Genomic DNA, 9,933 nt, shown 5'->3' on the forward strand with positions numbered 1-9,933 from the left:
GAGCCCTGTGCACCATTCCTGATGCCTTCTCCAGCCGCCAGCCGACCCACCTGCCTTCCTGCTGCCTCCCTGCATTGCCTCAGGGGCAAGATGGGTATGCTGGCAGCCAGAGAAGGCAACAGAGATAGTGCACAGGGTGCTGGAAGCCCGGGCAGGATCAGGGAAATATTGGGTTGGGTGCCTCTGAGCTGGGGCAGCACCTGGACAGCTAGCAGCCTACCTGGGCTTCCAGCGCTCCATGCACTGTCTCCGCTGCCTTCTCTGGCTGCCAGCAAACCCAGCCACCCTCCTGCTGCCTCCCCACACTGCCCCAGGGGCAAGCCAGTCAATTCCCAGGTGGCCCTAGGCATCCTGCTGGCCACAGGTGCCTGCTGATGGCAGAAGCAGTGAGAAGCCCAATTCTTTTTTTGGAAGAGCTTGCATGCCTCTTCTGTGGCTGGGAAGTGAGCTGCCATAGGCCAAGTGGCCCCTGAGCTGTGGGGGACCCTGGTCATTCCTTTCCCAGCAGCAGCCCCCCCTGGGGCCACCCAGGCGGGCTGCTAGTGGGCTGGGTGCTGCCCCAGCTCAGGGTTGGGGGAGATTTGGGCTGGGTGCTGTCTCTGAGCTGGGGAAGCACCTGCACTACTAGAAGCCTCCCTGGGAAGCCTCAGGGGGGTGCCACCACTGCAGAGGGAAGGACCAGGGCCCCCTGCGGTTCAGGGGCTACTTGGCCTGCCAGCAGCTCACCTCCTGGCCGCAGGCAGGCTCCAGCTCCAAAAAAAAAAAAAAAAAGGGTCAGGCCCCCTGCGTGACAACAAATGAAACGGGTTAGTCATTATTCTATGCCCTAATGTTTCAATTTAGGGGTCACAGAATAAAATCCTGAGGACTAAACCCCCATCACATGTTCAGGTGCGCCAAGAGGCCAGGTGGACTCAGCAGGTAGGGAGCTAGAGATGCTTGATCTCAGCAGTGAATAAGCTGGGGATATCAAACTCAGAAGAGAGCGAGCTCTAGGTGCCCAAACTCATCAGCAAGTGAGCTGGAGGCATGTGAACTTGGCAAAAAGATGAGGAAAAACTGGACATCGTGACAGAGACCAAGATAACTGGCATGGGGTGGGGCATCTCAGCTATAAATACAGGAGTTAAAAGGCTCACCGTTTTGTAGTGACTTAGGGGGAGCCAGTGCATGTAATGCATTGCTTGCCACTTTCTGGGTGGTGTCACTCTTCTACTGCCAAACTTCCAGCCTCGTGGGGAGCCCTGCAGGCTGGATGACACAGCACCACGCTACTGCCCATTCCCACAACCTGAGACTTGTTGACCAGGCCCTCCATGACCAAGCCACAAGTGCACCCCTCAGCAAGTCCCACAGACAAACACATAGCAGAGCCTGGACAGAGTGGCACCCTGCCCCACAACACCAGCCCACAACCACCCCTTCAAAACCTCCAACACCCCAACACATCCCTGAGCTACCAGCACCACCCAGCACCACTGGTGTCCCGTGGGTCTCCAGCGCCTGGAGGCCAATGCCTGCATTTGTGCCCCTCCCGCCAACTCAAGCATACCCAGTCTACTGAGAAAGCAGCTTTGAGAAGAACAAACAAACCATCTACAAGAAGATAAGGAGCAAGCAGACACCTTGTCTCAGACACCCTGAGACACCTTGTCTCAGGATGTCGTAAATTAAAGTAACTCCTTACCATCTGTATTTCTAGGCCATGAGGTATGTGACTAGAGTCAACTCAACAGCAACAAGGTGTTTCATTAAGCAGGTTGTCAGGGGCACTTCAGCAAAGTCTGCCTGAACTAAGTACAAAAGGACAGTGAAGACCAGACCCCGATAATGCTGTATGCCATCCACATCAACTCAGGGGAAAACTACTGGCGTCACTCCTCATATCAAGAGGCACCAGGACTAGACATTGTGACTGAACTGGAGCACCAGTGGATTGGCCTGTATGTGTGTGAATGATTTTAGATAGAGAATTGCTTTTCCCTACTTGATCTATGTGCGTCACTCAATAAAGACCTTGGTTGCTGAACCCGTGCATTAGTCTTTTGTCCAACAAAGCCATTGCTCTACATCCCGGTCCCTGCAGCAAGAGAGAAAAGGTGCTTTCCCTCTTCTTTATGGTAACCCTTTAAATATTTGAAGACTGCTATCATGTCTTTGGCATCTTCCTGACTGTAAGTTGTGGAGAACATGTAGAAAAATATTCCTTGACAGAAATATAGTCCCAATTTCCTTTCCCCCACCGGCAAAGCAGATTCCCACATACAAGAGCAGTGCCTTACAGAACAGGTAGCTGTAGTTTGGCAGTCTTTGGGGCTAGACACTTACTGGAGTGTGTCTGGAGTGTAGAGCAAAATGGAAGCCTATAGGACTGAAAAGAAAAGCCCAGCAGTTGGTTTGTCAGCAGGTGGAGGAATTCAGAAATGGGTTGAAAATTATAAAAAAGAATAAACTAAAAGGCAGGGTACTTGGGAATTGTAGTCTGCAATCTGCATGACCTGAGGAAGAATGCCTTGCATTCGAAAGTTTGTCTAACTTTATCCCAAACATGCAGTTGTCCAGTAAAAGCTATCACCCAAAAATCCTTGCCTCACTCTTCAAGTGCAGAGTTTTCTTTTGGGATCAGCTGTGTTGGTCTGGGGCTAGATGATAGACAGAGTCTTTGGTTCAAGTTAATATCTTTTATTAGACCAGCTTGGAGGTGAGTTGATGTTTCTAGCAAGCTTTCGGATACCACAGTATCCTTTTGCAAGCTAAGTGGAGCACAGAAGGAGTGACTCCCCTGTGTGTACTGGGGAATCCATCAGTCTGTGCAAGTGGATGTGGCAGTTGAACTGCTCCGAGGCCAATCATCCATTCTGCATGGAGGGGGAGGGATTTTTTTTTTTTTTTTTTGTGGGTCATGGCATGGTTGGAGTTTAGGCAGACTGTTGTGAAGAAGATAGCTTGTGTCTCTGTTCAGGTCATGGCTTTTCGTGTCCAGAGTGGTGATGAAGTTGAGTTCATGAGTACGTCTTTTGAAGACATTTTGTTAATTTACTTTAAGGATAAGGACTGAGAGATCTGACAGAATGGTCCTTTTGGGAGAAATGTGCCCCTACAGGCAAATGTGGGTTTCTGTCTTTGATGGATTCCCTGTGTGTTTTCATCCATGATCACAGGTTCTGGCATGTTTCTGTATTCCCTTCCATTTCAAAATGGTAACGTGTATTAGAACACCAGTTGCTGCAGGACAGTAGTTCTCAACTGTAGGTATGCAGCACCCTGGAGGGGCCATGAACAGGTTTCTGGGGGTCTGTGCTGCCCCCCCATCCCCAAGGTAGAGCCACGGCCTGAGGGGAGCAGTGGTGGTGGTGGCAGCCAGGCCACAGTGGTGGTGTAGAGCCACAGGGGGCTTGGTCCATTACTTCTCATGCTGCTGGCAGCACAGCTGTCCCAGCAGCGGCAGCAATGAGTCTCACCGCCCCACTATGCCCTCCTGCACTGGGTCCCACCCACTGGGCTGCCAAGGCAGCTCCTGCCCATGCTGGTCTGGCCAGGCTGCAGCCCCATACCCACTGGGGGTGCACAAATCTGGGCAGGCATGTCCCGCCCCGACATGTTGCTTATGCCACCTCCCCCTCCCACCCCCCACATCTCAACTATGCCACCCCCTGCATACTGGATATGCAGAAAAACAGTTGTGGCACAGGTGCGCTGTGAGTTTTTATAGCATGTGGGGTGGGGCCTCAGGAAGAAAAAAGTTGAGAAGCTCTGCCATAGGAGATGCTTGGGCAGCTATCGGTAACTTGAATGGAGGTGTGAGGTGGAGGGACACTCAGCTCAGTAATGACAGAGGAGGCTTAGGGGGAACCCCACATGGGAGCTACCTCCAGGATAGCACTGCAGTCTGCCATTAAGCCTCACTGGGAAGAGGACTTGTGTTGTGCAAATCCCTACAGAAGTTTCAGACTGAAACCTGTTTTCCACTTGTTTTTTAAAAGAGCTGAAATCCTTGGGGAAATCTCTCAGTACATTTCCCCATGCTGGATCCTGGTGAGGCCTATATCCACTAGATTGGGGTGGGCAAAATCCAACTCAGGGGTTGGATCTGACCTGCCAACTGATTATATCTGGCCTGCGGGTCAGCAGCTGGCACCCACCTGGTGCTGCTTCTGGTGCATGGGCTGGTGGTATAAGCTGTGGAGCCAGGCTGGAGGTGCAGGACAATCCAGGGGAAACAAGGAGGGTGCAGTAGGGGAGAAGAGGGAGACAGAGAGAGGTGGCCCTACCCATGATGAGCAGCAGTAGCCCATGCTGGGTACTGGGCAAAAGCTGGACACAGTAGTGGACATGCTCGCCTCTTCTGGGGCCCTTCTGGATGCAGCTGCCCAGAGCCTGTGCCAGGGCTGCTTTGCAGCTCCTTCCTGCTGCTGCCACCTCCAGGTGGCCCCAGGCCTGCAAGGTGGTGGTAGTGGCAGCAGTGGGGAGGAGCTGCAGGGCAGCCATGGTCATAGGTGGATTAATACCTGGGTCAGGTGGGCTGTTCCCCAGGGCCCTTCAGTAAATGGGGGTGCTGGGAGGGAGAGGCAGGCAGCATGCAGGCTGGCCACAGGCATTCTCCTGGCAGAAATCAGGGAGCAGAGCGGAGGTGTGGGCAGGCGGCTTGGGGGGGGTTACCATACATCCGGGTTTTCCCAGACATGTCCTCTTTTTTGGCCCTCTGTGCTGCATCCCAGCGGGTTTTTAAAAAAGGACTGGGAGCAGCAGGCAAGGTGATTGGGTGTCAGGGGTCACTTGCTCCCCGGGCAGGCTCCAGCAAGCCAGAGAGAGACAGAGAGAGAGAGTGTATGTATGTGTGGGTGAGTGAGTGAGCGAGAACAGGCATGTGCAGTGCAGGAGCTGCTTGGGCAGCAGGGCTGGGGGGTGGGAGTGGGGGGGGGTCAGGGGTCTGTAGGTTGGGAGTGAGGGCACCAGCAGGGTTGGGGGGGCGGGGATCTGTGGATCGGGAATGAGGGCACCAGCAGGGCTGGGGGGGCAGAGGCTGCGGGTCCAGAGTGCGGGACATTGGCAGCGCTGGGGAGGTAGGGCAGGGGGTTGGAGGTTGGGAGTGCAGGGCACTGGCAGGGCTGGGGGGCAGGGTCTGTGGGTCAGGAGTGAGGGGCACTGGCAGGGGGGCAGGGGCTGTGGGTAGAGAGTGAGGGCACAGAGGAGGTGACTGTAGGTTGGGCATGCAGGGCACTGGCAGCGCCAGGGGGCTGCGGGTCAGGAGTGAGTGGCACCAACAAGGGGTGGGGGGCAGGGTACTGCTGTTTGGGAATAAGGGTCACTGGCAGGGCTGGGGTCAGTGGGTCAGGAGTGAGGGGCAGCAGCAGGGCTGGGGAGTGCTGTGGCTTGGCAGTGAGGGACAACAGCAGAGGCAGGGCACCAGCATATCACTGCCTCCCCACCACCATATTCCCCTTGCCCCCCACTGCCCTCGCAACAGATGTCCTCTTCTTTGGACCTGGAAATATGGTAACCCCCAGAGGCATAGCGGGGGATACGTCCTCCAGATTTGTGCATGGGACAGGCAGGCTGAACGCTGTTTGCTTGAGTCTGCCTGCCTGCTGCCTAAAAGTGTGACTGGATGTCAGTGAATATATAAATAGGTAGAAATAGGAAAACAAGAGGTAAAGCAGGGCAGTGAGGGGGAAGAAGGCCAAAGGGAAATGTTACAGTGATAATGATACAAGGTAAAAATGAGGCTCTCAATGAAAAGGGAAATAGTTAGAAATCAGAAAAATAAAGGCAACAGTTTATGGGCGGCAGCTTTGGTGGCGGGGGTGGGGGGCGAGTGGTGACTGCCTGGAGAACCCAACAGTGCTGTCAGCGGTGGGGGTGGGCGACCACCAGCAGAAGCTAGTGGTGGTGACCACCAATCTCAGGGGGGGCACATGCCCACCCTACATGTCACCTATGCTTTGGGTAGAGGTGCTATCTTTTATTAGACCAACTGAATAGTTGCAAAAAAAAGTTTATTTGCAAGCTTTCAGACACACATGATCTTTCTCGGGGGAAAAAATTGTAAAACAAGAGTCTACATGACCACTAAATTACAACATCATTCCTTTCATGTTGTTATACATTTATGGCGATCCAATGCATCTGAGTAATTTTTCGAAGGCAATTGTTTTATTAAATTTTGTGTGTGGCAAAATTAAGTATTTAATTTTAACATTGCGTGTTGTGCTTTATTTATTAATGCACCATGCAAACATTTAACAGGTCTGTTTATTAATGCTTTTTGATACTTTCATATTTATAATGGGGTGTGGGGGGCCTCCAATTTTCTGTTTGCCTAGGGCCCCAATGAATCTTAATCCGCCCCTGGCTGCATTGCAGGCTATGGGCAGCCTCAGCCAGAAGGGCCTCAGAAGTGATGAGCGTGCTCGCTGCCAGGTTCAGCTTTTGCCAGGCGCCTAGCACCGGCCACTACTGCTTATCATGAGCAGAGCTGCCTCTCTGTATATCCCCCTCCCCAAAAAACTGTCCTGTACCTCCAGCACAGTGCCACAGCTTACACCAGCTCCTGGCCCATGCGCCAGAAGCAATGCTGGGCAGGCACTGGCATCAGCTGTGGACACAGGCAGCAGCTTCCCCCTGGGGACTGGGGGAAGCTTCTCCTTGGGGTAGAATGGCAGCTGGACACTGAACCTGCTGCCCACACCCACACCATCTCCCTTCCTCCCCTCCCCCTCTGCAGACCCATTCCACATAGGGAAGCTTGGTGAGCTATTGCAGGGTGGGGCGCTAACCTCCTCTGCAACAGGTCCCCAAAACTCCCTAGATGGCCCTCGGCCCCAAATTGCCCACCCCTGCACTAGATCCTAGAAGAGGGGATCCAGCATTCTGCCCAAGGTCTAAAAAAGCTGTGTGCTTTCATCAACAGGAAGAGGAGTAGCAATTCCCAGTGGTGACAAGGAGCGGTGCCAGGAGCAGCACCAGTGGAGCAGAGAACCTCAGATGTGGTGAGGAGTGGCAGTAGCAACTGTTGAGCAGTTATCCTCTGTCAGAGTACCAGTTACACTAAGGAGAGGAGAGGGGAAAGATTGGGGACAGCAGCTACCTTGTCTGCCCTAGCTACCAAGTTGTCCCTGCATGGAACTAGGGGAGAAATCTGGTCCTACTGACTGTGATATACTATGAAAACTTAGTTGGGATAGACTACAGACCATTACGGTCTTCTCCAAGATTGCTTATAAGTCTCACTTTTATGAGACCCTATGTAACTGTAAGTTTGCTACTGCTTGCAAGTTGGAGGTGTGTTCACACTGGAGGTACCAAGCAGCATTTTTTTCTTCAGGTTTCTGGGTGGGGGCTTGAGCTAAGTTGGATAATGTGTGTCAAAAGACAACCATCTAAATTTGACCCATGCTGTTGCCATCCACTGCCTAGCAGAAGGGTTACACTGGCAAACTAAAGTGTCCCCCATATTTAGCTGTTTTCTGAAAAGCTACTTCATTTGCAGGAGCAAATGTGATGCCCTTTGACTATCTCACAGAGCCAGAAGGAAATTATTTCAAAGGGTCAGACAGACATACTATATAGTTTTTCCAACCCAGCTTGCAGGCCTGGTATTCTAAAGATGTTTTGATCAAGAAGGACTGAGCAGGAGTCTTTGACCAGTGTAAGCCTTGAGCTGGCTAAGAGCAGAAGCACTATTTCCTTCCTGTGAGGGGTTAGGCTTTGCTGGCACTAGGAGACAAGGCTAAGCTAGCATCTCAAACCAATACTGCCCCACCACAAGCCGGGCTCCAACTGCCTCCTCACAGATAGACAGGGATATAGAAGATAAAGTGGTTTTTGATGGGGAGTTTTTTTTTCTGTTTTCAAGAGCCACCAGCCTCCCTAAGAGATAGTGTGTGCAGGTGGAGCATGAGGCCTTTGTGTAGCCAGCCCCCAGGCTCTGAGGGTCTCCACCTATTGCTCAGCCCACTCTGGTCTAGGGAGTTGTATGTGTGCCCCGCTACCCAAAAAAAGAAAAAAGGGCTCAGACCTGGTTTGGGGCCTCTAGGGGCTCAGCACAGCTGGAGTGGCAGTCACAGGCCCCAGCTCTGATGGGCTGGGTGTGAGGCTGGGCCAGGCCAGGCCCCTACTTTCCTCAGATCACTCCTCTCTGGGCCTAGCGGCTGCACTCTCAAACCTGGCTCCTGGGATAGAGTTTACCTCTTTGACCCAACTGGGCCACCAGCCATCACCATTACCCTACCAAGCATGCTCAAGAAGGTGTCACTGATTGTCCCCAAGAGGGATGCATTTTGAAAAAAAAAACCCTTGTACAGTACCGAACGGTTATACTGGGATTTCAAGTCCTTCCATGTTGGGATGATCCTGGTAGGTTCCTGCATCTTGCCCACATGACAAGCAGGCCCTTCCCAGCAGCTTAGTCCAAGGTGAAAACAGCTCATTCTCTGCAGATGAGTCCAACCTAGGAAATAATGTGCTCAGCAAAACCTGAACTTGCTGCAGGGGAGAGAGGAGAGGGCACTTTGTATCTACAGAATGGGCAAGCTGCTCCGCTAATAACCCTGGGAGTGGAAAAGTCCCTCTGCTCTTTCCTTGCCCTACAGTTAGCCAGTGCCCCTGCCTGAGGTAGATCATTGCTGGTGCCCTCTAGAAGGGAGAGGTCCCTACTCTATTCCCCACCCTCTGAACTAGCCAATCCCTATGCCTCCACCCATTCTTCAAGGAAAAAAGTGAGGAAAAGACAGCAATAAAAACCATGTTTCATATGAGAGAGTCCTTACAGTAGGACCTCCCTGCCCTGAGACATGTTATATTGGCAGGTATTTATACAGATTTCCCTTGATTTATGCAACAGATGCCTTCCCAGGGAACAGTGCATAAATCAAATTCACATAAAGCAAACCCAATTTACAATGAAACAGATAGGGATGACACTGGAGATTCCAGGTACCTTAGTTCTGCTTCCAGCTTTAACTTGCTGTGTGACCTGGATGTATTACTTTGGACTAAACTATTAAAAGGATCTCAGCCTGGCATCTGTTACAATTAACATTTAGACATCTACCTACCAGACATGCAGTTTGCTACTTACTTGGAAATGACCTTTGGTAACCACAAGGTCGGCAACTGCAAAGTTACTGTTAAAAAATGAAGTTATTAAAAAAAATATCAGGCTTGCTTTGTGCCTGAGTTTCCCCATCTGTAAAACAGGGATATGCCTACTTTCTTGGAATATTAAGATAACTAACTAGTTCATGTCTACTGCTCTGAGATTCTCTGATGAAGGTTCTTTAGGAATTCAGATCATAAGTACAGTTGCTTCAATACTGCCCATACCCACTTAAACATGTGAAGCAAGACTCCACACAGATGTTGATAGTCCCAAAATCCTACTCTCACACTACCCACATTTAATATTAGGATATCATATACCTTATCTCTTCACCAACTGCTTATCATCACTTCCCACGTGTACCTATGGGGATGGGAGAAACATAACATGGCTTCTTTTCAGTTACTTAAAGGTAGTCTTTCTAATTAAGAAGTGCATGTTCCCCTCAGCTGTGTACTTGTCATGAATCCACCTCTATTTCTAAATGTGCATTCTCTGCTCTTAAAGAGTAGCAATGATTTCTTAGGATGATATATTTTATTGGATCAGCTGTGTAGTTGTGAGTCAGACAAGCTTTTAAATGCAAGACATTCTTCATCAGCCCTGATCAGAACAAGCCAGGCACAGCCATGTAAGCTTAAGAAATTGTTACGGTATAGTCTGGCTTCTTTTTTCTTTAGGTTGTGGATTTTCCATTTTAAGTGTCAGATTTCAATGTCTTCCATGTCGTGGTAGTGTAAGAGCGATGGCATAGCCATGATGGTTCAGAAATGACATGATCTTTCACTACCATAACATGGAAAACAACATAATCTACTGCTTAACAATGCAAA

The sequence above is a fragment of the Alligator mississippiensis genome, chromosome 13 (assembly GCF_030867095.1).
Source record: "Alligator mississippiensis isolate rAllMis1 chromosome 13, rAllMis1, whole genome shotgun sequence".
NCBI classification, from domain to species: domain Eukaryota; kingdom Metazoa; phylum Chordata; order Crocodylia; family Alligatoridae; genus Alligator; species Alligator mississippiensis.